General features: G+C 43.6%; 1 protein-coding gene across 3 annotated transcripts in view; it reads left to right on the top strand.

Moving 5' to 3' along the window:
* Positions 1-4,882: 4,882 nt before the first annotated feature.
* tesk2 (testis associated actin remodelling kinase 2) overlaps positions 4,883-25,954 on the top strand; it is a 117,574-nt gene continuing 96,502 nt past the window's right edge. The window contains exons 1-2 of one of the 3 annotated variants that reach the window (XM_085983051.1): positions 4,883-5,098; positions 13,349-13,407. The gene's annotated coding sequence lies outside the window, so the exon portion shown is untranslated. Of the gene's footprint in view, positions 5,099-5,120; positions 5,446-13,348; positions 13,408-25,954 lie in introns of those variants that run through there. The other 2 variants (XM_085983049.1, XM_085983050.1) reach the window with 2 other exon arrangements.

Genomic DNA, 25,954 nt, shown 5'->3' with positions numbered 1-25,954 from the left:
ATTATCTCATAGTAACATGATTACATTTATCTATTGTGAGTTTTTTGTGCCTTTTTAAGTTTTTGCTTGAAGGCCTCAGCCTCTCCCAAAAGCCTGGGCCTGGACTTTCTATTTTTTGTCAAGAGTTGTGATTCTGTTAGTTGAATGCAGATTGTTCAGTCTGAGTACATACGAACAATGACGGACAGGTAAAGACCATTAAAGTCCATTATAAAAGATGTAACAGCAGAACACTTGGAAAACAGTGACAGGATCGGACAAAGTCAACATGGATTTACAAAAGGTAAATCGTGCTTGACTAATCTACTGGAATTTTTTGAGGATGTAACTGGTAGAATAGATAAGGGAGAACCAGTGGATGTGGTGTATTTGGACTTTCAAAAGGCTTTCGATAAGATCCCGCATAAGAGATTAGCGTGTAAAGTTAAGGCACAGGGGATTAGGGGCAAGGTACTGACTTGGATAGAGAACTGGTTGGCAGACAGGAAGCAAAGAGTTGGAATAAACGGGTCTTTTTCTGAGTGGCAGGCAGTGACTAGTGGGGTACCACAGGGATCGGTCCTAGGACCCCAGCTATTCACAATATATATTAATGATCTAGACGAGGGAACTAGATGTAATATCTCCAAGTTTGCAGACGACACAAAGCTGGGTGGGCGTGTGTGCTGTGAGGAGGATGCAGAGAAACTCCAGTATGATTTGGACAGGTTGGGTGATTGGGCAGATACATGGCAGATGCAGTACAATGTGGATAAATGTGAGGTTATCCACTCTGGTGGCAAAAACAGGAAGGCAGATTATTATCTGAATGGCAATAGATTGGGAGAAGGGGACATGCAACGAGACCTGGGTGTCCTTGTGCACCAGTCGCTGAAGGTAAGCATGCAGGTGCAGCAGGCGGTTAAGAAGGCAAATGGTCTGTTGGCCTTCGTAGCGAGAGGGTTTGAGTACAGGAACAAGGATGTCTTGCTGCAGTTTTACAGGGCCTTGGTGAGACCACACCTTGAGTATTGTGTGCAGTTTTGGTCGCCTTATCTGAGGAAGGATGTTCTTGCCATGGAGGGAGTGCAACGAAGATTCACCAGACTGATACCTGGGATGGCAGGAATGACGTATGAGGAGAGATTGGGTCGATTGGGCTTATACTGGCTGGAGTTTAGAAGAATGAGAGGGGATCTCATTGAAACTTATAAAATTCTAACAGGACTAGACAGACTAGATGCAGGAAGGATGTTCCCGATGGCGGGGGAGTCCAGAACCAGGGGTCACAGTCTAAGGATAAGGGGTAAGCCATTTAGGACTGAGATGAGGAGGAATTTCTTCACCCAGAGAGTGGGTGAACCTGTGGAATTCTCTACCACAGAAGGCAGTTGAGGCCAATTTATTATATATATTCAATAAGGAGTTAGATATATTTCTTAAGGCTAAAGGGATCAAGGGATATGGGAGAAGGCAGGGACAGGGTACTGAGTTTGGATGATCAGCCATGATCTCATTGAATAGTGGAGCAGGCTCGAGGGGCTGAATAGTCTACTCCTGCTCCTATCTTCTATGCTTCTATCTGGTCCATCGAGCCTGACCCACACAATTGTGATACCTTGTGTACATGCAATGCACCAAATCATCCAGGGGGCATTTGTACCAGTTAATTCACTGAATATTTTACTTGTTTCTAGCAATTTCTACTCAGCTGCTTTACAAAATGAGGAGAAGTAAGGTTAGAAAACGATTTTTAAAAGCTTTATTCAGATAACATTTATGTTGATATTTAAAAAAAAACTAAAGAGGCTGTACGTGTATGTATGAGACAGAAAATGGCAGTTTGCTGATTACATACTTATTAGCTTTTGTAATGTGTTCTAAAAAACTTCAGAAAGCATATTTTAGTTTATTATTTAAAAAAAAACACAAGGTAAACTTTAAAGCAAACAGAAAGTCTCCAATTATCGCATTGGAGTTTTACTGACCGTGAGAAAATGTAAACATACTAATTGCTGATACCCGAGACAAAGAAAGAGACGGACAGATAGAGGCAAATGTCTTTCCTCGTTCTAATTTGATATCTTTAAAAAAAAAGTGAGGGGGCATGAGCAATGGGGTAGGGAATAGGATTGGGGACCACATTTTCCTTGCAATCCCTACTGGAAAAGCATCCTGTAGCTGTCAATTGCTCCTTCCCCACTGCCCACCAACTCCGATCTAAAAGAAATACAAAAGAGAGAGAGAAGCAGAAGAGGATGGAGAGAAAAATAATTAGGGCGAGAGAAGTGGAAGAGAGAGACAGAAGCAGAAGAAAAAAAGACAAAGAAACAGCAAATGAAAGCGAAACAATTAGATAGCGTCATGCACAATGTCACAGGAGATCCACTAGTATTATTAAAAATGTTTTATAGGGTGTGGACTGGCTGTGCTACTGGCTGTCCACAAATCTTACTTTCTATGGTCACAATTTTTGGTTAAGCTCTTCTGTCAATGTCATGCATTCAATTGTGCTATTTCAATTGTCACAATGTAATTAGAGGCTCTAGCTACTAGATGACTCTGTGGAACAAGTTTCTGAAGTCTCTCTCACAACTCCATTACCATCTTGTATATAAAAATACTTATATTCAGCAACTGACAGTTGCAATAAGGAAATATATAAATGTGCATTGTACATGATGTAACGGGGATATGGCAAGAATAATTAAATATAGTCTGTAAATGTACATGAAAGAAATCGTGATGAGAACTAAATATAACAAAACATGATAAAATCTGCATCCTAACTTAATGTGGCCAGGGTTCCTTTAAGGGCCCCAGCTTAAAACGCGTTATGAATTACGTCACCAGACCCGCTCCATCTCACTGGGCCGGGTAACGCGCTGAGCGGGCTTAATAGGCCCCATTAAGGTAAGTTAATTTTCTATAGCGGGATGGAGGGATGGAGCCAGCAGCGGGGTTGCGACCCGCCATGGACACTGCCCACATCGGACCCGCCAAGGTAAGGAAAATTACGGCCTAAGTGTTTATCATTTTTTATTTAAGAATTTTTAATTTAAGATTTATATTAACCCTTACATTGGTGAAAGCAGGCCCTATGCATGATTTTACCAGCTGTAAGAGTTTTGTGGGCATTTGCTGGGCAGTAGTTGGGCAAATAGCCCAACTCTGCGCCAGCAAAAGTGATTTTACTTTCGATTCGGTAGATCTGCCAAGGCGTACCATGACAGATCGCGATTTCCGGGTTTTTGTGCATGCACAGCGCATGCGGAATCCTGGAACTTGCGACGCCTTTCAGAAGGCTTACGGGAGCGCAAATTCTGGGCCATTATGAATGACCAGATCATCTGTTTTTGGTGGTATTGGTTGAGTTAGGAATGTTGGCCAGAACATTCGGAGAACGCTATAATCTTCTTCCAATAATGTCACGGGATATCTTTATGTCCACATGAGAAGACAGATAGGGCTTTGATTTAACACTGCACCTGAAAGATGGCACCTGTAACAATGCAGCACAATAATGACCACCAGGAGGGTGAGGTATTGTATGTGAGCTGGTGCCTGTGGAATTATAGCCCACCGTCAGTTGCTGCTTTCAGGTGGGAGAAAAAAGAAAGGTAATTCCTAACAGCACGGTGGCATAGTGGTTAGCACTGTTGCCTCACAGCGCCAGAGACCCGGGTTCGAATCCGGCCTCAGGTGACTGTCTGTGTGGAGTTTGCACATTCTCCCTGTGTTTGTGTGGGTTTTCTCCGGGTGCTCCGGTTTCCTCCCACAGTCCAAAGATGTGCGGGTTAGGTTGATTGGCTATGATAAATTGACCCTTAGTGTTAGGGGGATTAAATATGTGGGGATAGGGTGGGATATGTGTTGGTGTAGGGGTTACGGGGATCGGGTGGGATATGTGTTGGTGTAGGGGTTACGGGGATTGGGTGGGATATGTGTCGGTGCAGGCTCGCTGGGCCGAAATGGCCTCTATCTGCACTGTGGGGTTTCTGTGATTCTGTGATTTCCGCAATGGAGTAACACTTCTGGGCCACAGCTGGGCTTTAGGGTCTAATGTCCAACAACAGCCCTCATTGCTCTAACTATTCCCCCTCTGCAGAGCGCAGTGGACCTCCGCTCCCTGCTGACTCCCTTCCTGCTCGTTACTCTATTTTGCTTCCACCCGTTCCCACTGAACTTGTTGGCTTGCACGAGCTCGAGACTCTTACCGGTGGGCACCGGAGGGACCGGAGTGCATCACCACCACGGGGAATAGAATTCTGATTTAATTTGTTAAGTTTCCTTTTAATTTTGGTTACGTTACAGTCTTTATTGGTTGTGCCCCTTTAAGAAGGGGGCATATGCTTACCTCTAAATTGGTGATGGCACCAGCCATCAACCAGTGCAATAAGAGTGAGCACAATCTCGTTAGCTGAAGGGGCTGCTCCTCAATTTTTGGTTGCACTTCAGTCCCATGCTGCTGATCTTTGGGCACCCAGTGTGGGCGGGAGCGGGCAAGTCAGAAGACCTCCTCGTAGGACTGCTCCTTGGCCTGACCAAGGTGGCCATTAACAGGTTCAGGCAGCAGGCTGTCGGGGAGGAGGGAGGGAGGGTTCGTTCGGCCCTACGATTGCGCCTGAGTGTCCCTGGAGATGGAGCACGCGGTGTCCATCGGCACGCTTAAGGGCTTCTGCGATCGGTGGGCACCGGAGGGACTGGAGTGCATCATCAACCCGAGGGAGTAGAATTCTGATTTAATTTGTTGTTTCCTTTTAATTTTGGTGAAGTTACAGTTTTTTGGTGTTGTACTCTTTAAGAAGGGAGGGGGGGCACATGTTTACCTCTAAGTTGGTGACGCCTCCAGCCATCAACCAGTGCTAGAAGAAGCCAGGTGGCGACTCTTGTTGCTTTGCCTGTTGGCCAGGGGGGGCGGGGCGAAGCGAAGCGGCTGGGTCACGTGGCGCGGAGTGGCCCGCCCACCTTCGCTCTTCGCTTGCTGATTGGCCGAGGGCCGCTGTCTGTCACGGCTGGCGTTGGGCTGTGGAGTGGGCGCGGGCGAAGAGACGCAGTTGCGCAGCCGGGCGACAAAAGTACCCCCCGGAAGGGCCGGGTCGGGACAAATAAACAAACAGTAAGTGATAGCGAGTCCTGGGTGCCTCGATTAAACCACCCCCGTTTGGTCTGCTGGTAAAAAGGGACCGTTTGTTTATTGCGCTGTACTGGGTTCGGTTCTGCTTTCGGGAGCCAGGCCAGGGCCCGGGCTGGGCCGGCCAGCCCTCTCCAGTCGGTTAACATAGACAGACGCAGTTAACACTGGAGGAGCCGGGCCCGGGGCGTTATTCGCTTCCTATTTACGCTGGGATCAGGGAGGAGGTGGTGGTGGAGGCGGAGTTGCGGGTCAGCAGTGATTGAGCTTTCTGGTGTCTGAAGTGTGAGCTGAGAGGCCCCGAGTGAGAGCCGATAGCCGCCTCTGCCGAGGTAAGGGTGTTTGTGAGTGTTTACATTTGTTGTGCATTTCAATATTTCCAACATGAAATGTGCCAAGTAACTCAATAATAAAGGGGAATGTTTCTAAGTCATATGTTTACCGGGTGTAACGAATACAACTTGGGCAACTTCTGTTTTAAATATATAATGTTGGCGTTTAAAAAACAATCCAGTTTTCCATTCTTCAAGAAGCTTAATATATGTAGAGATTTTTTTTTGGTGGGTGAAGGTTTTACACTAGCAGATTATTGGTCACTTTGTCCCTCCGACCTTTGTTCTGTTAATTATTTCATGTTATCTCTTGTGTTTTGTGTGGTGTCAGTTGACAAAAGTTGAACTCTTCAGTAAAATCCACATTCTATTTAGTCTAAAGGATATATAGGTGGCAGTAAGTTGACATGTGTTCTGTTGATATTTACCAAGTTTACATTTCTGGTGTGACCTCTAAACTGTTTGGAGTGCTGGCATCTGTTTCTGTCCCATTTCTGTAAACAGTAATTTTCCTGCCCAACCATCTGATAAACCTTGTAGTGAAATAAAATGGCCTTCATGTTTCAGAGTGGACTTAGATTTCAGACACAGTGAGATTTAAAAAAAAGTTCTTTTGACACTTGGACATGCTTCATCATAGGAAATTTTATTTTCATGTAGAATATCTTGCATGATGCTGGAAATTAAGCATGATACTTTGCTACAGTTAACTGTCTTCTGGTCCAGTTTCATAGCTTTTAATGACTTTTATAGTTTAGATTCCTCCTTTTCCCATGTAGGATAGCTTTTGAGTGGAGCATGAGTTGCAGAGTTCTAACTGCATTGAAAGGATGCAGATGGCATCTTAAAATGTGCAAGGATATTTTGAGTGGTATGTTAATTGTCATCTTAAACATTGTACTACCCATAATCTGATATTTTACCTGTGCTGTGTAATGATTGGTTAAGGTGCAGAGCCAGCAGTGTTTGTAGGGAATGTAGTTATACAATGCATAATAATATAAAGCAAAAGTTAATATCTGTCCCAAACTGACTGTCTCATGGACAGTTTTAAGACTGATTTTATTAAAAAAGCCCTCTAGTGATACAGTTTGTGTATTCTACTGCTACAATTAAAAGTTGGTTTGCTAATGAATGTAAATTATTGACCATTTGAAAAGTCAACAGGTCCCAGTGTGAAGTATACTATTATAGGTATATATTTCTGAAGTATTGTGTGCTGTGCTGGATTGAAGGTGAAGCTGTTATTCTGGTGCTTTAAAAAAAAAACTGAGGGTTTCTTGCTGTCCTGATGATTTAGTCTTCGTGAAGGGCTGAATAATAATAACATTATTTCCTTACTGCAGTTTTATTATTCTTTGCATAGATTACAAAGACATTCCATAAACTTAGAAGAAAAGAATAGGGTCAGCCATGGTGCGATGATAACTGATTTAAGCTCTGAAGTCACAGATGTGTTGTGGTCAGCCTTGAGTGGAGCTATTTGTTATATCTTGCTACTGATAACAGTGTTGTTTTCACAACACATTTTGAAAAGTTCTCTTGTATTTAATCAAGTAACCATTGTGTAGATGTATTTCCCAGAGCATTGATGCAGTATCCTATATTTGGAGTACATCTTTTGTTCACTGCTTCAATATGTCACAGTAAAGAAACAATTATTTTTGACAGTTGCACATAGCATTTTGGAAAGTGGTTTAAATGCCACCCACTGAGTGTTTATTTCCCCTTGTCATGTTGCTGCCATTCTTGAATTCAGCTACTCAAATTTAAGTAATGTTCCATAGGTGGCAGCTTTATAAGGCCTCACCCAAATGAATATTCATTGCATATGAACCTTGTCAAAGTATTGCTGAGCTATTTGACTGGTGGCCATCACAGCGATTCTTATAAAAGAATTAGGGATGTATTTTCAGGAGGAGAAGTTCTGTATGATTTCTTTCCCCTCATACTTTTGTTATCTAGCCCGTCTTCTCAGGAATGAGGGACTTCAATTATATGGAGCGACGAGACAAGCTGGGATTGTCCTCCTGTAGCGCCTAGATGATTAAGGGGAGATTTAATAGAGCTGCTCAAAATTACGAGGGGTTATGATAGAAGTAAATAATGAGAATCTGTTTCTACTGGTGGATGGGTCAGAAACCAGATGACACCGATTTAAGATCATTGGCAAAAGAACCAGAGACAAGATTACTTTTTTTACGCAACAAGTTGTTATGATCTGGAATGCACTGTCTGAAAGGATGGTGGAAGCAGATTCAATAGTAACTTTAGAAAGGGAATTGGGCATACATTTGAAAAGGAAAACTTTGTAGGGCTATGGGGGTGGAACTAATTTGGATAGCTCTTTCAAGGAGGCTGCACTGGTGTGATGGACTCGATGGCCTCCTTCTGCGCTGTATGATTCTCCTTTGTTTCCCCCCCCCCCCCCCCCCTCCCAAAAAAAAAGAAACCCAGAAGCAGGGATGTGGAATGCTGTTGCCATTGGAGTATCCTTAGAGACACCCCAGCTGAGAATGACTTGAGCAATATATAGCAGGATTTGAACTTTGGACTTTTTGGCCTTTACCCATACCATACAGTGCATTTAATCACTGAACCATCAGTGGACTATACTCGCTAAATCAAATCGGCACAATGAATCATTACTAGAAACTCTTTCTATGCTGCATTGATGGCATTCCAAAACCATTGTACGTTACGTAGAATTACATCGAACATACAGCACAGAAACAGGCCATACGGCCCAACCAGTCCATGCTGGCGTTTATGCTCAATTCGAGTCTCCTCCCATCCTTCCTCATTTAACTATCTGCATAACCCTCTTATTCTCTTCTCCGACATATGTTAATATAGCTTCCCTTAATTGCATCTATACTATTTGCCACAACCACTCCCTGTGGCAGTGAGTTCCACATTCTCGTCACTCTCTGGGTAAAGAAGTTTCTTCTGAATTCCCTATTTCATTTTTTGGTGACTATCTTGTATTGATGGCCTCTAGTTTTGTTCTTCCCCACAAGTGGAAACACTCTCTGTCAAAACCTTTCATAATTTTAAAGATTGGGTCACCCCTCAGCCTTCTCTTTTTCATGAGTAAAGAGCCCCAGCCTGTTCGTCCTTTCCTGATGATGGGTATAACCTCACAGTTCTGGTATCATCCTTGTATATCTTTTTTGCACCCTCTCCAGTGCCTCTATATCCTTTTAATAATATGGAGACCAGAACTATACACAGTATGTTGAGTACCATAAAGTGGTATGCAGCTAGAGAAACTGTAGCCAGGAGAGATGCATAATGAGTTTGGTGGTGGTTGTTGCTGCAGCCCACAGAAAGATTAGAAGAAATTGTGCTGGAGTACCCTATAGCTTAATGCATGCTCCAGCAATAATGTTTCAAGATGTTGTGATTAACTCTGCATTTGAACTTTACAGAGGACAAAGTTTCAAGTATTACAGTAATACTGTTGCGCAATTGGAGAAGCACTACATGAAGCTCTGCTGCTGACATTCTTTGCAGATCTTTTTGGACTGAATGTCCAGCTGCTGTAGTCCTTATTTCTGGAAGCACTAAGGCAGATGTACATAGTTATAACAACTGTTATAGAGATGATCCACCTGCATCCTTGTAGATATTTGATTACCCAGTTGTGTGTGCCTAACGTTGAGAGTGGACTTTGGTACAGAACAGTTTACTGGCTCCGCACTATACAGGCGCAAGGGATGTCTTATCCACTCTAGCCCAGGACTCCTGTCCTTTTGCAGCTCCTTGCCCATCTTTTTTTTTTCTCAACCACGGCTTTCACATGTTTGCTATAATACCTGGTCCAACTCTCCACCGTGTCTCTTGATTCTTTTACTGCCTCCGTGCTGTTTGTCAGACATGTTCTGAATGTCCGAACTTCCTCCAGCTTAACACTGGAAAGACCAAAGCCATCATCTTTGGGCTCCACCACAAACTCTGCTCCATTATCACTGATTCCTTCCTGCCCGTTTGTACCGGGCCGTTTGCAACCTTGGTGTCCTGCTTGACCCTGAGCTGAGTTTTAAATCCCACTACTTCGATCTCTGCATATTTCCTGCCTCTGCCCCACTTCAACGACTCTACTGCTGAAACCCTTATACATGTCTTTTGTCATCTCCAGACATAACTACTCTCCACGTTCTCTTTGCTAGCCTTCCGTTCTCCACCTCTGTAAACTCAATCGTGTCCAAAGTCTTGTGTCTCCTGACCTGTTTGCTGCCCATCATCTTCATCCTCTCTGACTGAACTGGCTCCCTGTTTCTCAACTCATTATAATTAAAATTATTTTCTTCATTTTATAAATTCTTTGGTAGTTTTGCCCCACGCAGCCCCCTCCAGGCCTATAATCATCTCCTGAACACCATGTACCTCTGATTTCAGCCTTGTCTGCCTTAGTTTAGTTGTAGGCTTCTAACCTCTGAGTAACAATGTCATGGGTTCAAGCATCACTCCAGAGACTTGAGTATGTAATCTAGGCTAACACTTCAGTGCTGCACTGTCTGTGGTGCCGGCTTTTGGATAAGGTGTTTAATCAAGGCCCTGTCTGCCCTCTCCGATCCCATGGCACTATTTGAAGTGCAGGAGAATTCTCAAGGTGTCCTGGCTAATATTTATTCTTCAACCAACACCATCAAAATAGATTATCTGGTCATGTCTCTGATTGCTGTTTGTGAAACTCTTCTATGCGCAAATTGACTGCTGCATTTGTTACATTACAACAGTGAGTACACTTCAAAATTACTCAGGAACATATGGACAAGAGTAGGCCATACAATACCTTGAGCCTGTTCACCATTCTATTAAATCGTAGCTGATTTTATACCTGAACTCCATTTACCCACCTTTTCTCCATATCCCTTTATTCCTTTTCGTAACAAAAATCTGTCCTTCTCAGTCTTAAAAATTTCAATTGACTCCGCACCCACGTCGTTTTGGGGAGAGCGTTCCAGATTTCTACTACCCTTTCTAATTTGAAGATTATGGGAGGTGAAGAGAGCCAGTTTGAACTTGGGGTTGTGGGAAGAAAAATTTGAGGATGGAAGGGGGCAGAAAAGTGCCAATGCAATTGGACAGCCTTTTTAAAGTAATTTTTAAGTTAAAAAAAATTACTTAAAATATTCCTTGCTATATTTAAGAGTAGCAACTTGGTGCCGTTTGATTTAATATAGCTGAAAATGGGTTTATCACAAAAAATAAGCATTTTTAACAACATAAGAAATAGGAGCAGGCGTAGGTTATTCGGCCCTTTGAGACTGCTCCGCCATTCAATGAGATCATGGCTGATCTGCCTCAACTCCATTCACCGGCCTTATTGCCATATCCCTTGATACCCTTACTAGTCAGAAATCTATCGACTTCTGTTTTGAATATACCTAATGACTGAGCCTCCACAGCCCTCTGGGATGGAGAATTCCAAAGATTCACCACCCTCCGGGTGAAGAAGTTTCTTCTCATCTCAGTCCTGAATGGCCTACCCTTTATCTTGAGGCTGTGGCCCCTGGTTCTAGACTCCCCAGCCAAGGGAAACATTCTCCCAGCATCCACTGTTTCAAGCCCTGTAATAATTTTGTATGCTTCAGTGAGATCCCCTCTCATTCTTCTGAATTCAAGAGAATACAGGCCTAGTTTACTCAATCTCTTCTCATACGACAGTCCTGCCATCCCAGGAATCAATCTCGTGAACCTTTGTTGCACTCCCTCCTATGGCAAGTATATTCTTCCTTAGGTAAGGAGACCAAAATTGTACACAGTACTCCAGGTGTGGTCTTGCCAAGGCCCTATATCATTGGAGTAAGACTTCTTTACAAGAGGATTTGAGTACAGGAGTAATGAAGGCCAGCATACCATTTGCCTTCCTAATGGCTTGCTGCACCTGCACATTCACTTTGTGACTCATGTACAAGGACACCCAGGTCCCTTTGAGCACCTGCATTCCCCAATCTTTCACCATTTAGGAAATACTTTGCCTTTCTGTTTTTTCTACCAAAGTGGATAACAGTGTCAAACCACTACCTCTGAGTAACCTGTTTTTAAATTAAAAGATTAAAAAAAAATGTACAGAACTATTTGCTAGTTATATTGGGGTACAGTCAGTTTCTTAGTAAATTAAAAACAAATTACATACAAGAGCTTCTAAAACGTGCCTATTGGTGTCATTGTGTCCAAACGAACCAGCTTAATTTTTAGAGCCTCCCCGAAGGCCTGCAAACGAGCACAGTTAGCAAAAAATCCCAATGGTGAGCAATTCATCCTGGGGGCGTGGCCGGTTTTGTGGGACGGACTGGCTTCTAGCGCGATGTTTTATCAAATAGTGAAAAATATCACGCGAACCCGATTTGTGCTGAATGTAATTTGCACTTAAAATTCCACAATCTTTTGCATGGGTTACACCGATTTCAGGCGAATTGTGCTGAAAAATCCTGCGCAACCGAGCGGAAACTCTACCCCATTGCTCTAGAAAACTGTCCTGAATACATTCCAGAAATTCATTGCCGTCACTACTTTAGCTGTTCCCTGCTTCTCCCAGTGTATATGAAAATTAAAATTTCCTGTTGCTGTGTAACCACATCGTTTTTGTTGCATGCATCCCTGATCTCCCTATTTATATATCATTCATTAGTTGTGAAGTGCTTTGTAACATCCTGAGGATGTAAAAGGTGCTATATAAATGCGAGTTCTTTTCTTTTTCTTCATTCTTTGCTTTTTTTTTCCCCTTTTCTGTATGCCCCACCATTGCTGGCAACCCCTTCAGCCACCTTGGTCCAACTTTCAGGCCCTCCCTCCCTAAAGTTTTCCCCTCTCTCCTTTCTAAAAGCCTTCTAAGTCTCCATCTATTTGGTCAAACTTTCAATCAACCCTCCTAGTCTCTCTCTCAGTTTAGTGTTCGTTTTCCTGCCTTGGGACACGTCTTTATGGTGAAGGTACTATACAAATGCACCTTGTTTTCTCTACAATCTTCCTAGTGACTGATATCTGGATAAATATCGTTATTAAATGGTTAGTTATTGTTGAACTCTGGAGTTGATGACTGTGATAAGCTGGGGGGGAACACTCTTGAGTAACCCCACTCTAAATCAGCTTTTCCAGCCACCTTCTGCAGTTGTTTGCAATGGAATTTAAACCCTTGCAGATCAGAGGTGGGAGAGTAAGTCAGTCATTCTTGATGAGTTATTGTCTGATCCCTTCAATGTTTTTGTTTTGTCATTACTTTTCATAATGTCCACGAAGTGACTGAAGGTGAGAAACCAATTTGAGAGAAGTATGCTTCCTTCAAGAGCTCCACTGTCAGTGGTGTGATAAGATATTGAACATACCTTTGTCACAGCCTGATATTTATGCTAAGCAAGTTATGCATCCTGTCTGCAGCTTACAGATACGGTACCAAGAGGCAGCTTCTCAGTGAGACCAAGAAACCTTAGCCTACCGAAAGCTGAATTATTCTTGACGTGTTGTGCCTTGGATGCTTTTCTAAGTTAAAGGTGGTATATAAATGCAAGTTGTTCTTGTATTCTGGTTCCATTTTTCAGCCAGTTATGCACAGTACTATGTTTATGCTGTGGGAGAACTTGTGTTCTGTCATGCGAGTCCTAAGAAATCCAATTCATAATGACTTTATATTTGACCAAATGGAAATGCATTACATGTATACTGTTAAATCAAAATTAGCTTTAGTTATGCCATGTTTAGAACAAACCGAGTGTGAGATCAGCTGATGTCAACAAAGGCCCAAAAATTGTTTCATAACAGAAAATTAATGTATCTGCCTGAATCTAAAATAAAGAGCTTTTGTTGGATTGCATTGTCCCATTTGCTGCGTGCTAGGTAGGATGATACTTTAGTTCCGATTTTTGTAATTCATTGCATAAAATATGTTCTGTTTTAGGTCAAACTAAACTTCTAGATTTGGTGTACCTGCTGAAGGGAGTTTCGAGACATGGCGAGGTGAGAGGCAGGCTATAGTAAATCAAGAGTCATAGAGTTATACAGCACGGATAGAGGCCCTTCGGCCCATCGTGTCCGCGCCGGCCATCATGCCCTGTCTAATCTAATCCCATATTCCAGCATTTGGCCCGTAGCCTTGTATGCTATGGCATTTCAAGTGCTCATCCAAATGCGTCTTGAATGTTGTGAGGGTTCCAGCCTCCACAACCCTTCCGGGCAGTGAGTTCCAGACTCCAACCACCCTCTGGGTGAAAAAGTTCTTTCTCAAATCCCCTCTAAACCTCCCGCCCTTTACCTTGAATCTGTGCCCCCTAGTTATTGACCCTTCTACTAAGGGAAAAAGCTCCTTAGTATCCATCCTATCTATGCCCCTCATAATTTTGTACACCTCAATCATGTCCCCCCTCAGCCTCCTCTGCTCCAAGGAAAACAAACCCAATCTGCCCAGTCTCTCTTCATAGCTGAAGCGTTCCAGCCCTGGTAGCATCCTGGTGAATCTCCTCTGCACCCTCTCCAAAGCTATCACATCCTTCCTGTAGTGTGGCGACCAGAACTGCACACAGTATTCCAGCTGTGGCCTAACCAGTGTTTTATACAGCTCCATCATAACCTCCTTGCTCTTATATTCTATGCCTCGGCTAATGAAGGCAAGTATCCCATATGCCTTTTTTACCACCTTATCCACCTGTTCCGCCGCCTTCAGGGATCTGTGTACTTGCACACCCAGATCCCTCTGACCCTCCGTCTTGCCTAGGGTCTTACCATTCATTGTGTATTCCCTTGCCTTGTTAGTCCCCCCAAAGTGCATCACCTCGCACTTTTCCGGGTTAAATTCCATTTGCCACTGTTCCGCCCATCTGACCAACCCATCGATATCGTCCTGCAGACTGAGACTACCCTCCTCGCTATTTACCACCCTACCAATTTTTGTATCATCCGCGAATACTGATCATACCTTTTACATTCATATCCAAGTCATTAATATAGACCACAAACAGCAAGGGACCCAGCACCGATCCCTGTGGTACCCCACTGGCCACAGGCTTCCAGTCACAAAAACAACCTTCGACCATCGCCCTCTGCCTTCTGCCACTAAGCCAGTTTTTTATCCAACGTGCCAAGGCACCCTGGATTCCATGGGCTCTTACCTTCTTGACCAGTCTCCTGTGCGGGACTTTATCGAAGGCCTTACTGAAATCCATGTATACCACATCCACTGCGTTGCCCTCATCCACACACCTAGTCACCCCCTCAAAAAATTCAATCAAATTAGTCAGACATGATCTTCCCTTGACAAAGCCATGTTGACTATCCCTGATTAATCCTTGCCTCTCCAAGTGGAGACTGATTTTGTCCCTCAGAATTTTTTCCAATAATTTTCCCACCACTGATGTTAGGCTCACTGGCCTGTAGTTCCCCGGTTTTTCCCTACTCCCCTTCTTGAATAATGGAACTACATTAGCGGTTCTCCAGTCCTCTGGCACATCCCCTGTGGCCAGAGAGGTTCTGAATATGTGTGTTAGAGCCCCCGCAATCTCTTCCTTTGCCTCACACAGCAGCCTGGGATACATTTCGTCCGGGCCTGGGGATTTATCCATTTTTAGGCCTGCTAAAACCGCCAATACCTCCTCCCTCTCGATGTTAATGTGTTCGAGCATATCACAGTCCCCCCGCCCTATTTCTATGTCTACATCGTCCCTCTCCATAGTGAAAACAGATGCAAAAAATTCATTTAGAACCCCTCCTACATCTTCCGGCTCCACACACACATTGCCACTTTTGTCCCTAATGGGCCCTATTTTTTCCCTAGTTATCTTCTTACCCTTTAATATACTTATAAAACATCTTAGGATTTTCCTTTATTTTGCTCGCCAGTGTTATTTCATGGCCCCTCCTTGATCTCCTAATTTCTTTTTTAAGTATCCCCCTGCACTTTTTGTACTCCTCTAGGGCTTCCTCCGTCTTTAGCCTTTTGTATCTGCCAAAAGCCCTCTTTTTTTCTAATCCATTCTCGTATATCCCCTGACATCCACGGTTCCCTGTGGTTTTTGGAACCACCCTTGACCTTTACGGGAACATGTTGCCATTGTATGATCGCAATCTCCCTTCTGAAAGCCTCCCATTGCTCCGATGCGGATTTTCCTACCAGTAGCTGATCCCAGTCCATTTTGGCCAGATCCTGCCTTATCCTATTAAAATCGGCCTTCCCCCAATTTAGAACCTTTATTTCTGGCCCATCCCTGTCCTTTTCCATGGCCACCTTAAATCTCACCATATTATGGTCACTGTCACCAAAGTGCTCACCTACTAGCACTCCTTCCACTTGGCCGGCCACATTCCCTAGAATTAGGTCCAGTACCGCCCCCTCTCTTGTAGGACCTTCTACATGCTGGCTCAAAAAGCTCTCCTGGATGCACTTTACGAATTCTACACCCTCTGTGCCTTTCACACTCTGACTATCCCAGTTAATATTGGGGAAGTTGAAATCCCCCATTATTATTACCCTATTATTTTGGAATGTCCCCTGTTGTAATGGATCTCATTCTGGTTAAGTAAACAAGTTGTCAATACTTTTGAGGTGCCACGCTGGAGCAGTAATGCACGGTGACGCCAAGTGGAAAGATGATAAATGGGTCCTCGGAGATGTACTGGTGGATACCAGGTGAAACGGGTGTAAGCCTGGCTCTGTGACTATCTCCACTACATTTGTGTTTTTTTGTGTTGGGGGGGGGGGGTAAATGGAAAAAAAATAGCAATGCTGTAAGGTGTCATTGAGCTGTACTTGGGCATAGTTCAGGACCAGGGGGATAAACATAAAATGCAAAAACGATTGGGTGAAAATTGGAGAATGAAACTGCAGATGTGTTACTGGAATATGCAAATTGTTTTCTTGCATTTAAAATTATATTGTGCTAGCGTGCAAGTATTATCTGTTCAATTACTTGGACAGAGAAACTAAAAATATCTTGTGCAGGAAACCAAACCATCCGACGAGCAATTCATTTCTGTTGCCGTTCACTACATTCAGCTCAATTTCAGTCTTTTTGACTTGTCGCAGAAACTGCGGAGATAAGAGAGATAGCGGTTGACAAGAGGCGAATACCCTGGCAATAGCCCTGTGTTATAACAGGAGGCACAATTCGAAAACTGTTAATGCAGTACATTTTGGTGCCCAAACTAGATACTTGGCTTAAATGAAACATTTTGATTACATTAATTTTTGTTATAAAGTGGTACAAATTTTGGTTTTAACTTGTATTTTCTTCTTTCAAACTGCAGAACTAATTTTCTGCTGATTTTTTTTGGAAGATGAGTGTTCTGAAATTGTATTTGAGATTAATGGTTTCCCTGTGGCCATGACCTGAAAGATGCATAATCTGTGATAAAAGGATTTCCTGTGGTGCATATTTCATTGCTGAAATTTGGTCTGGTCACAATTTCTCTGCTTAACATCAAATTCTCTTGACTGTTCTTTTATTATTCTTCCTGTAGATTTGTGTGGTTGCTTTTCTATCTTCGCTCCCCCCCCACACACACAACTTCCGTGCACAAAATCTCACCATAAAAGTTAACGGCCAATGGAGTTTTGGTTCAGGCTGGGGAAGTAGATTTTCCTCTGCAGTGCCTGTAGAATTGGAGAAACATATAAACCGTGTGCCTGAAGAGCTAATGAATCTCAGAATGCAACCAGAATAATGGTAATCAACTTCAAGTGTCTCAAGTTTGATCTTCGTGGGTGATTTCTTACAGATAAATGAAATGTTGCAGATAAAGTTGAGACTGCATTAAGTAAGTGTAGTAATCTTTCGAAGTTGGGGATTAGTTTAGCCTGAGCATGGATTAGGTGCAAATACAGGTTTTAATGGATTAATCTGTTGCATATGGGAAGCATTCAAAAAAAGTTACTGGTTCCTTCCTGCACCTCTACCTTTTTTGAAGCCTTTGTCCCCAATAAAACCCTTACTCTCTCCCACTTTGGTCGTTTCCCCATGGCATGTCACCAACGCTATAAATCTTCTTCCAATAATGTCACGGGATATCTTTACGTCCACCTGAGAAGATAGATAAGGCTTTGATTTAACACTTCACCTGAAAGATGACCCCTCCAACAATGCAGTGCAATAATGATCACCAGGCGGGTGAGGTATTGTACGGGTGCTTGTGGTGCCTGCCACCATCAGTTACTGCTTTCAGGTGGCAGAAAAAAGCGAGGTAATTTCTAACACGTGCAATGTAGCAACATTTCTGGGCCACAGCTGGGCCTTGGGGCCTAATGTCCAACAACAGCCCGACTTGCTGTAATAGTTCCCCCTCTGCAGGGCACTGTGGAGCTCTGCTCCCTGCTGACTCCCTTCCTGCTCGTCGCTCTGTTTTGCTGCCGTGCGTTTCCACTGCACTTATTGGCTTGCGCGAGCTTGAGTCTGTTCTTGCTCCACCTCTTGGCCAGGAGTGGGGGAGAGAAACGGTTGGGCCATGTGGTGCAGAGTGGATTGAGCATAATCTGAGTAACAATTTGAGTTGGTATATTGTCACTTTAAACAATGAATGCTGACACAGAGGATATGTTTTTTTGGAAAGGGGGTTGATGACATCAGCATGTTTCATGCTGCTGTTCTGTTTTCAGCCAGTACAGGGATTTGGGTTTTGTTCAGAAACAGAAGGGGAAAGGGAGAAGGAAGAAATTATCTGGCATGAGTTCTGAAAGAGCATGTGCAATGAATTTATTCCTTCCCACTCGGAGGATGTGCATCTTAGAGGATGAGAGGGACTGCACTTAAAGGAAGATGAAAGCTCTTCAAATAATTTCCCTCTTTGGTTAATTGTTTTTAATCAGGATGTTAAAATGACATTCTTGAATACTTGTGCTGCCTGCAGTCACCCCAGGGTATTTTTTAAGAACATTTAAACTTGTCTTATGGGTCTTCAGTAATCTTGCTGAATGGTTTGTTGTGTTTCTTTAATGGTTGTAAAATAACAATCCTGTATAAATATCAAAGGCAAGGAATTACTGCAGCTTGTAGTGTCATCATTTTTGACTAGTGGCATTTGTTTTTGTGTACTCAATTTTATAGCACAAAGTTGCTTTTCAAAATTTTGGTGTTTCTCATTTCTGCTAAAAGTTTTACCTGCTTGAAATGTAGGGTCTCTGAAAACCAGTAGAAACAATGGGCTGAATTTTTTGGGGTGGTAGCGGGTACGCTCGATGGCTGGTCAGGTGGGAATGTTATTTTTGGCAGTGGGCCAGGAACTCGCTCCCACGTGCCTTTCCCACAGGCACTTCTGTCACCGCGGAGCTGACCTGACCGGCAGCGGCAGGCGACCCAATTGAAATAATTCAGGTAATTTACAGGCACTTAAGAGAATTTTTTCAATTTTTAAATTTCCCTGCACGGCCATGGGATTCACACAGCTCGGGAACCACGTCTGTCAACCTGAGGCATGAGTTCTGTGACCAGTGCTCCAGCTGATTACTTGACAGCATGAAAAACAAACCAAAATACAAACATGTTGATTACATCAGCTAACAGATTGATGGTGATTCTGTTCTACTTGAAAAGCTACTGGTAAATGTTAATTCAGAAGTTCCTGAAGGGATGTGAGTGCTGAAGGCTCCCATCCTACCATGGATGGTGAGGGAAATACATTTTTCACTGGTCATTCTTGGCTGTTGTCTTCCAACTCAACAGTAATTGCAGTGAATTGATCTGCACTATAAAAAAATGACATATAGAAACATAGAAGATAGGAGCAGGAGTAGGCCATTCGGCCCCTTGAGCCTGCTCTGCCATTTAATGAGATCATGGCTGATCTGTATCTTAACTCCATCAATTGCCTTGCAGTGCAAGTGGATCCAGAAACCTACCAAAAAATTGCATTTGTAGCTTTATTCTCTCTGATGTCAGAGGGAGGTCCATATAGAGGAATAATGTCCAGTTGCATTGCTGATCTGTGTGAGTGGACTGAGTTCAGCCTGCCCATGGCCAAAAATAAACCAACAGTCCTAACACCAAGTAGTAAGGTTAAGAAGGCATGCGGGATACTTTCCTTATTAGCCGAGGCATGGAATCTAAGAGCACTGAAGGTTATGCTTGAACTGTTGTATAAACACTAGTTAGGCTACAGCTAGAGTATTGCATACAATTCTCTACACTATAGGGGACAGAAGAGATTTACGAGGATGTTGCCAGGACTGGAGAATTTTAGCTATGAGGGAAGTTTGGATAGGCTGGGTTGTTTTCTTTGGAACAGAGGAGGCTGAGGAGATAGAGTGGAATATTTCCCTTAGCAGAGAGGTCAATAACCAGGGGCATAGATCTAAAGTCATTGGTAGAAGGATTAGCGGGGAGTTGAGAACTTTTTTCACCCAGAAGGTGGTGGGGGTCTGGAACTCACTGTCTGAAAGGGTGGTAGAGGCAGGAACCCTCGTCACATTTAAAAAGTACTTGGATAGGCACTTGAAGTGCAGTAACCTACAGGGTTATGGACCAAGAGCTGGAAAGTGAGATGAGGTTGGATAGCTCTTTTTCGGCCGACACAGACACGATGGGCGAAATGGCCTCCTTCTGTGCCTTAAATTTCTATGATTCTGTTACTGTTTTTACCTTTACTTCCAGAAAGCCTCCTTTGAATGGGTCTTGTGCAATTGTATAATACCTCATTTATATTGCAGTATTGTAATTTAAATGGAGCCTCAGGTCACATTTATGGCAAGCCTCCCAAGGCAGTTAATGTGCATGGCACTTTTCTCTTATTCTGTATTTACTGTAATAACAGACATATTTTCACTTTGTGCCAGTAATATAAAACCAGAGTTGTCAATTTTAAGTAAATTGTTAGGATGGGGCAGTGCTGCTAGGTAATATCAACAGTCATATTTGATTCCAGCTCTAGAACAGCTTGTATAAATACAAGTTTAACTGCTGAATGGAGCACATACTGTTCGCCATAAATAGTAAGTTATTCTGTGCTACTTTTTTTTTTACTCTAAGCAGAGTAGAAAGTGAAAAAAGTAGCCACTGAGTTTTTTTGCCTCTGAAATTTAGCTGTACAGAAATGGAGTGATTATTTACAAGAACCTCTGTGTCCTTCTGCGCATGAGTACCATATGGGGGCGGAGCCTAAACACCGTCCCGCCTCCACTGGAACCGCACATGCACACCCGACGTGGCTAGGGGGGTGGAGAGGGGATTGGGGTGTTGGGAGAGGGGATTAGAAGGGGCAGGAGGTAGGGGAGAGGGGATTAGAAGGGGCAGGAGGTAGGGGAGAGGGGATTAGAAGGGGCAGGAGGTAGGGGAGAGGGGATTAGAAGGGGCAGGAGGTAGGGGGGAGGGGATTAGAAGGGGCAGGAGGGAGGGGATTAGAAGGGGCAGGAGGGAGGGAAGAGGTGGGATTGGGAAGGGGGACTAGAGTGGACCAGAGGGGATCGGGAAGCGGGGGACCAGAGGGGTCGGGGAGGGGGGGGGCCAGAGGGGAAGGGGGTGGGGGACTAGAGCGGAGGAGGTCAGAAGCTCGGCTGGGGGGTGACGGTTTAGAGAGCATGGGGCAAGAACCTGATCCAGGTCTAAAATGGGGGGAAGGGGAAGGGGGAGGAATGAGAGTGAGAACAGGATGATGGTCTCTTTCCCCCCCCCCGGCTCTGTTAGACGTGAATCCCGCTCTCCCAACCGGTGGAACAGCCTCCTCAGGGCTGAATACCCTACCCCCCCACCCCCAAACGTGCACAAGATGAAGGGTCCCAGACCTGAAATGTTAACTCTGTTTCTCTCTCCACGGATGCTGCCTGGCCTGCTGAGTATTTCCAGCATTTTCTGTTGTTATTTCAGATTTCCAGCATCCGCAGTATTTTGCTATTATAAACTGTTGGGTGTGTCGTGTCCTCGAATCAGAAATCTGATCCAATCCACTGCAAATAAACGCAGCTGTAAAGAAAAGTATGTGGAGTGACATAAGTTACTTTTAGTAACACCATCACCTCCAAGTTCCCCTCCAAGTTACACACCATCCTGACTTGGAAATATATCACCGTTCTTTCATCGTCGCTGGGTCAAAATCCTGGAGCTCCCTCCCTAACAGCACTGTGGGGGTACCTTCACCACACAGACTGCAGCGGTTCAGGAAGGTGGCTCACCATCACCTTCTCGAGGGCAATTAGGGATGGGCAATAAATGCTGGCCTTGCCAGCGACGCCGACATCCCAGGATTGAATTAAAAAATAATAAAGAACTCCACAATTAAAGAAACATTTCAGGCAACTCTGTGTAATTGCTATTGCAGTAGTGAAATGTTGCCAATGTTTCAATTAGAAATTTCAGGAATTTTGATTGTGTACCTGACCAGATTAAAGGGTGATTTAATTGAGGTTTTTAGGATTTTGAACAGAATTGATAGGGTAGATCGAAAGAAACCTTTTTTTTTGGTGGGAGATTCTAGGACAAGGGAACATAACCTGAAAATCTGAGCCTGGCCATTCAGGAGAGAAGTTAGCAAACACTTCTTCACACACAGGGTGGTACAAGTGTAAAACTCTCTTCCACAAAAAAGCAGTAGATGCTAGCTCAATTAATTTAAAATCTGAGATCGACAGTTTTTTGCTAGCCAAGGGTATAAAGGGATATAGAGCCAAGGTAGATGGATGGAGTTACGATACAGATCAGCCTTGATCTCATTGAATGGCAGAAACAGGCTTGAGGAGCTGAATAGCCTACTCCATGTTCCAATGTATGGAGATGGCAGGATGGTGCTAAGCCTTGGTGTGATCTGGTATTGTCATGGAGGTATAGAGTGTGATTTTGTGCTGATGATTCATCACTTGCAGCAGTGATGTCATTTGCTGGAGAACACTAGTACTTGCCAGAGCGACAAGTTTTCTTTTCTGCTAATGCCTTGTTACAGAATGGCATTGGTGGTAGAATTATGGGCGTAAATACCCAACCAGGGTACACAGAGAAAGAAATTGTGGTATGTCATAATTGTCCATTTGATCTATTTCCAGCCAAGTGGATTTGGTATGCAGCCTACCGGAGCTGCTTTAAGAGCACGTAATCATTTTTTTTTACCATCTTTAAAATTTCAAAGTATTCAGATCACAAAAATAATCTTCAGTATCTTTCCAAGGAGTAAAATTTAAACTGCAAAAGTTTCCACTGCAACATGTGAAGTAAATGCCAAATACTTGTTCAATTTGGACAAGCCTTGAGGCGCTGACCTGAAAAATGTTTGCTGCCTTGGTGACCTCAACAGTGGCTAAATTGAAATTGCTTGTGACTAGCCAAGGTAATAAATTTCATTCAGATACATGAAAGTGTCCAGAGCTTGCTGTTTTGAAATTCCAAATCGTTCGGCATGTGATTTCAACACATTTGTATGGCATATGCAGGTGCACTTTAACCTTTTGTGCATTTTGTGCAAAATGCTAAGAGAAAAAGCAGTTTGCGAGTGCTTTTTGATTTGTCGTGTGTGCTTTACTTCCATGGTTACTGCCTATTGGTTATCTGTGAAATTGGTGTTGAGCATGGTTTAACACAGCACCACGGAAACACCAGCGATATTCTACGGAGAGGGGAGCTGCCATCGTGATCAGTTTGACCAATAACTGCTCCAGGCCAGCAGAAGAAAGCAAGCCCAACCAATAATGAGCAGCACCAACAGGGCACGTCATGGCAACAGCCAAGCGGCAGCCAACTGCATTCTGGATGGAGAGCAGGGGTGGCTCTGGCGTGTCTCGTTGTGCGAGTCAACATTCTCAGCAGCCACTTTGAAACACAATACTTCTCGCAACTGCTGGACAAAAATCTACAAGCTGCACTAAGATGTGCTGTGTATGATTTAATTTATGCCAGAATTCCAAACTGCAATGAAAGAGAAAGACTGCAAAATTTCTTACTGATTGGTGGTAGATGTTTGTGAAGTAAATATACATGTGAAGAATGTTTAGCTGTATTGTGTAAGGCGTTTTCTACTTGTGGATTTGACTAAAAATGGTGTCGCTGTAATCACGCATGTAGTCAACAATTTCTATTAGACAACATTATTGAAACTGGCTAAACGTCAGTAATATCCCTTCATACACTTGAATCCCTAACACTTGGCTCTGCCAATCTATGCCTAAGCTCCTTGGACTTGGGTAATTGAGGCACAATCTTATGGGGGGAGAGAGAGTGCATTTTCTGTAGGGTAAAACATTTCACATCTCGATTTCTTCGCTTTGTTTGGAAACTCTTAAACACGGAGATTGTTTTCCATTTGTGCTGCATATCTGACTGATTGAAAATAAAAATTATCTCCCTGGGGTCAGGGGAGTGAAGCATTGCTGCTCGTGTTTTTTAAGTTCCTATTGTTTTGCCCTGTAACAAGATGCTGATCTTGATGAGATGATGCAGCAGTTGGAGTGGGAGAATGCAGTTGGCTGCACGTAGCAAAAACAATATGGTCATAATGGGAGATTTTAGAATTGGGAATTGTGCCTTTTGGATTGGAAAATTGCAAATGTCTCTCTATTTAAGAAGGAAGGGATGGAGGAAGATAGACAGAATGACTGGGCAGAACTGTGGCACATGTAGTTCAATGTGGGGAAGTGAGGCCATCCACTTTGGATCGGAGAAAGACAAATTGGAATATTTTCTTAATGGTGAGACTAGGAGCTGTGGAGGAGTAAAAGGTTTTAGATGTACACAAATCTCACTGGTGCAAAAAGTAATCAGACTGACTAAGTGGTCAGCACTGAGTGGTCTTGAACAGAGTGCTTCTAAACAAAGTGTTCAAGTTGGGAATTTGGAGCAGAGGGCTTTGTGTTACAGGTAAATATTTAATTTAATCTACCTATAACTTAAACTAGATCAAGTAATTAGTTTAAAACTAAACTATAAGTTAAGTTATTTAATTGGAGTTTCTGTATTTAATTAAATAAAAGTTATATAGGGATGGCAGTGCAGATGGTGTGCCGCAACTGCAGCATGTTGGAGTTTTTGGAGAGCATCGCAATCCTGGACGACCATGTCTGCAGTAAGTGTCTGCATCTTGAACTTCAGCTCAGATTTGTTGAGCTGGAGTCTGAGGTGCAGACCTTGCAGGGCATCAGGTAGGGGCAGAGTTATATAGGGCCCTGGTGAGACCACACTTGGAGTATTGTGTACAGTTTTGGTCTCCTTACCTAAGGAAGGATATACTTGCCATAGAAGGGAGTGCAACGAAGGTTCACCAGATTGGTTCCTGGGATGGGGGGTGGTGGGGGGATTGCCATATGAGGAGAGATTGAGTAGACTAGGCCTATATTCTCTAGAATTTAAAAGAATGAGAGGTGATCTCATTGAAACATACAAACTTCTTACAGGGCTTGACAGGGTAGATGCAAGGTGGATGTTTCCCCTGGCTGGGGTGTCCAGAACCAGGGGTCATGGACTCGGAATAAGGGGTCGGCCATTTAGGACTGAGATGAGAAATTTCTTCACTCAGAGGGTGGTGAATCTTTGGATTTCTCTACCCCAGAGGGCTGTGGAGGCTTTGTCGTTGAGTATATTCAAGACAGAGATCGATAGATTTTTGAATATTAAGGGAATCGATGGATATGGGGATAGTGCAAGAAAGTGGAGATGAGGTAGAAGATCAGCCATGATCTTGAATGGCTGAGCAGGCTCGAAGGACCAAATGGCTTACTCCTGCTCCTACTTGGATCCAGGAGGCACACACCCCTTATGTTAGGTAGTGGTACAGGTTTGGTTAGTGGTCAGGGACAGGAGGCAACTCAGGCAGGTAAGGGGACCCCAGGCACAGTGTTGGAGGAGCCCTGGGCTTTGCCTTTATCCAACCGGTATGAGGTTCTTTCTGCCTGTTTGCATGAGGGCAGAGTCTGCAGGGTGGATGAGCAAACTGACCATAGCACCGTGGTACAGAAGGCCATTCAAGTGGGGGGAGTGAAAAGGAATGTTGTCGTGGTAGGGGACAGTATACTTGGATAGATACTGTTTTCTGCAGCTGCGACCGGGAGTTCTTAAGGCTGTGTTGCCTGCCTGGTGCCAGAGTTAAGGATCTCTCCACGCGGCTGGAGAAGAAAGTCAGGCAGAATGGAAAAGGAGGGGTGGTAGCTCAGATGATAAAGAATGACATAAGGACAGTAGCGAGGAAGGATCTTGGCTCAGAAGATCAAGGAGTAGAATCCATATGGGTGGAGATAAGAAATAACAAGGACAGAAAACATTGGTGGTAGTTTATAGTTGGACAGAGTATTAATCAACAAATAGGAGATTGTAACAAAGGTAATGAAATAATTGTGGGGGACTTTAATCTTAGAGACTGGGATCAAATTGGCAAAGGTAGTCTGGAGGAAGAGTTCATGGAATGCATCCAAAACAGTTTCCTAGAACAATATGCCGTGGAACCAACCAGGGAGAAGGCTATTTTAGATCTTGTATTGTGTAATGAGACAGGGTTAATTAAGTAATTTCATAGTAAAGGATCTTCTGGGGAAGAGTGATCATATGATAGAATTTCACATTAGGTTTGAGATTGCAAGGCTCTGAAACTAGAGCCTTAAACGTAAAGCCAATTACAT

This window comes from Somniosus microcephalus, chromosome 3 (genome assembly GCF_052327205.1).
Source record: "Somniosus microcephalus isolate GS21.2 chromosome 3, FLI_Smic_1.0, whole genome shotgun sequence".
Lineage (NCBI taxonomy): Eukaryota > Metazoa > Chordata > Chondrichthyes > Squaliformes > Somniosidae > Somniosus > Somniosus microcephalus.
The sequence above is the reverse complement of the archived record's forward strand: the minus strand, read 5'-3'. Positions and strand labels throughout refer to the sequence as shown.